Source organism: Macaca nemestrina, chromosome 18 (genome assembly GCF_043159975.1).
Source record: "Macaca nemestrina isolate mMacNem1 chromosome 18, mMacNem.hap1, whole genome shotgun sequence".
Taxonomy (NCBI): domain Eukaryota; kingdom Metazoa; phylum Chordata; class Mammalia; order Primates; family Cercopithecidae; genus Macaca; species Macaca nemestrina.
In genome coordinates, this window is record NC_092142.1 from 58,648,438 (window position 1) to 58,652,262 (window position 3,825).

General features: G+C 37.3%; 1 non-coding gene across 1 annotated transcript; it reads left to right on the top strand.

Annotated features, from left to right (window-relative positions):
• Positions 1 to 1,494: 1,494 nt before the first annotated feature.
• Positions 1,495 to 1,635, top strand: LOC112428327 (U4 spliceosomal RNA). Its single transcript, XR_003020361.2, has one exon. It is a non-coding gene; the product is annotated as a U4 spliceosomal RNA (small nuclear RNA).
• The last annotated feature ends 2,190 nt before the right edge of the window (positions 1,636 to 3,825 follow it).

Consider the following 3,825-nt stretch of genomic DNA (forward strand, 5'->3'; position numbering starts at 1 on the left):
TCTTTGCTGGTTGACTCACATGAAGGCTTTTCTTTTCTCAAGAGTTGGTGCCATGGTATTAGCCTCTATGTTTGTTGGAAAGCAAGCCTGTTGATTGCTTGGTAACAAATTTTGTGGTGAGAACATTTATTTGTACTCCCATGTTCCTTGCAGTGGTGCTAGTTTCTAGGTCCATGCCTTAAGGACAGACAGTTTACATTTCTTTCTTTTGGAACCTCTCTCTGGGGTTCTTGAGCTACCATGTAAGAAGTTAAACCATCTGAGACCACTATGCTGGAGACACCATGTGTATGTGCTCTGGTTGGCAACCCCCAGTAAGCCCAGCCTTCCAACCAATCTTTCCAATGTATCAGATGAGTGAGTGAAGCTGCTTTGGATTTTCTAGACCCACCCATCCTTCACCTGAATACAACAAGTAATCTACATCAATGTCATGAGGAACAGAATTATTCAACCCAGACTTGTCTGAATTCCTGATTCCCACAATCATGAAGTTTAATAAAATAGATGGTTTTATAAGTCACCTTATTTGGAGCAATTATAATAGTTTCTACATTGTGGATTTTTTTCTGAGAATGGAACGAGATACTATATGTAATGTACTTAAAAGTATCTGATACATATTATGTATCAAACATTAGCTATCTTCATCGTTATTATTTTCCTCTACATCTTATTCAAGGAGTTAGCGAAGAATGGCTATGATCTAGTAAACCTAGAAGTTCTTGGATCTTGTGCTAATTCTAATGCAATTTTCTAATGTTCTGGTCTCAATCTTATGTGTAACTATACATTGATTTCCCTCCTAGCAAGCAGACGCAATGTCTTAGTTTGGATTCCCCTAAAATAGAAGCTGAATAAAGAGGTAAATGCAAGGACTTTACTTAAAGGTGAGATAAACACTGGTGTGGGAGCTGGGAAGTGAGGTAGAGAAGGGGAGGCAGTTAAAGATGCCTTATCCACAATGAGATACCATCTCACACCAGTCAGAATGGCTATTACTAAAAAGTCACAAAATAACAGATGTTGGCAAGGTTGCAGAGAAAAGGGAATGCTTATACACTGCCGGTGGGAATGCAAATTAGTTCAGCCATTGTGGAAAGCACTGTGGTGACTTCTCAAAGAACTTAAAACAGAATTACTATTCGACCCAACAATCCCATTATTGGGTATATAGCCAAAGGGATATCAATTATTCTACCATAAAGACACATGCACACACATGTTAATCACAACAATATTCACAATAGCAAAGATACATAATCTAAATGCCCATCAACAGCACACTGAATAAAGACAATGTGGTACATACACACCATGGAACACTATGCAGCCATAAAAAAGAATGAGATCGTGTGCTTTGCAGCAACATTGTTGAAGCTGGAGGCCAATATTCTAAGCAAACTAATGCAGAAACAGAAGGCTAACTATTGCATGTTCTCACTTGTAAGTGGGAACTAAACAATGAGAACACATGAATATAAAGAGAGAAACAGCTTTGTGTAGTGGCAGTATTGTAGCCAATGAGGTTTATCCGAGGTGCAATTATTGATAATAGAAAACTTTTCCCAATACCCCTCCGTGATGACTTGAAATATAGTCAGCACTGGCAATTTTTGACACTCTCTACAGAGACTGAAAAAAAAAAAAAAAAAAAAAGAGGAACAACAGATACCAGTGCCTACTTGAGGATGGAGGGTAGGAGGAGGGAGAGGATAAAAAAACTACCTGTTGGGTGCTATGCTTATTACCTGAGTGATGAAATAATCTGCACACCAAACTCCTGTAGCACACAGTTTACCTATATAACAGACTTGTACATGTACTCCTAGACCTAAAATAGAAGTTAAAAAAAAAAAAAAAAGATGCCTTATCACACCACTTCCCATGGGTAAAGAGAGCTCAATTCTAATAGGAAACTCTGGGCGTCAGTGTAAAACTTCTGCCTCTGAATGATCTCACCCAAGGGGCAAGGTAGCCAAGCCATTAATACACCAATTCTGATCATTGACTGGGGCTGCCAGGATGACGTATGCTGGATAGCAGACTCTTGTAAAGTGACCTTCCAGTTAAACAGCAGCGTGGGTTCTGATGTCAAAAAATACCTCCAGGAAGTGAAATGCTGGTGCTATCAGTCTGCAGCAGTGAGTAAGAGTGGAGGTGGGGGTGCAAAGGCATATGCTGTGGTCAGTGAAATGAGAAATGCCTGATCGTTCATCCGCCTAGCGTCCCCGTGTCGAGATCTTCCATCCAGTGCAGAACAGATCACTTCTATTCCTGAACGACTACTCATTGAAACTGTTCATGACGAGAATCTGACCTTGGCAAATTAAATCTCTGCCGCCCATATTTTTAGTGATATCTAATGAGACTTGTAATTAATCCTGGGCTTAGATTCCTTGAGAGACCTACAAGTCTCCAGACTCTCTTAACACATCCAAAGTGCTGGCACTTCACAAAATCCCCAAAGCTTGGAGAATTCACTTCGAGTGCGGATGTTCCTGCCACTCACTGACATCCAAAGTGATTAACTTCTAGAGGTGGCATTGTGTGAAATCATCGATTTAACTGTCCACTGCAAAGGGACTTGCCTTTTCTCTGTTGAAGTGTTTTTATTTAAATGGACTTGGCTTTCTATAGATGAGTAAAGAAACCTTTCACACTGCAGAACTTGAGTTATTGAATGATATCCGAACCATTTCAGTCTCCTTTTTGTTAAGAAAAGAAAAGGCAGGGGAGGCGTAAAACTATTGTATATATTTACATGTTAAATTGTGTAATCATGTTATTATCTGAAACTAATACCATGCTGTTAAAATTTAGATAAAGTGTCCTGTAATGCATACAAAATGTTCATTTGCTGAAGGCCATTAAGTTAATTTCCTGGCAACAAGATTAAATGCAAGGCATTTATATAATCATTAGTCGTGAGGTGTAGAAAAGATAATTAAATATTCCACCACATTAATTTATATTTAATTAACTGTGCTTTAGTGATCCTTCTGTCTGAATATTAATATTGTGTAAATAAACAATTAGAATGCATACTGATTTTATTAAAGGCTATTCTTAAAATTATGTAGAAGATGCAATTATTAATTTAATTATATCTTATTTTGAAACCTAATCATGTTAATAGAGTCTAAAAAGGTCTATCACTAGCCTCAGTGATGACATTTTCACATTTTATATTTCCAACTACAATGTAGCTTATAGATTTTAAAATACGTTCATTTAGTTCACCCTAACAGTTAATTGCTTTCCTAGTAACTCCACTCTACAGTTCCTTTAAGTCAGTCCTGACACTGAATCTTTAAAAAAAGAGAATTATTATGATACAGTAAGCCTCATCATCTGTGGCCACACTCACTTGGGACATGTGATATTTCTTGGAAATGACTATAACATAGAGAAAGGAGCAAAAATGGAGCAATCTTAAATAAGATCAACTGGGTAGAAACTATAGCCAATGAAAAGCCTACTAGTAGGTAAGATTTCTGAGGGTTTTAAAAGTTCTTTTTTTAAATGTAATGTTAGGGAAATTCTTGCAAAGGTAATCAGACATTACTAGAGGCAAGAATCTTCTCATAAGAATTTCCTAGACTTAGATGCCAGACATTTGTGGAGAGCTTAGGTGGTAGTAAAGTAAGTCTGGACAATACATGCAATATATCTTAAGGATTCTTGCCTTTATCTGCCTGGACGATTTGGGAGTCAGTAAATGAAAATATCTAAGTCTTCATTAAACATTATTTACTAGGAAAGGAAACAAAATACGATACAGAAAGAAAATAAAAGAGTCAGTGATTGTTCTGAATCATGAGA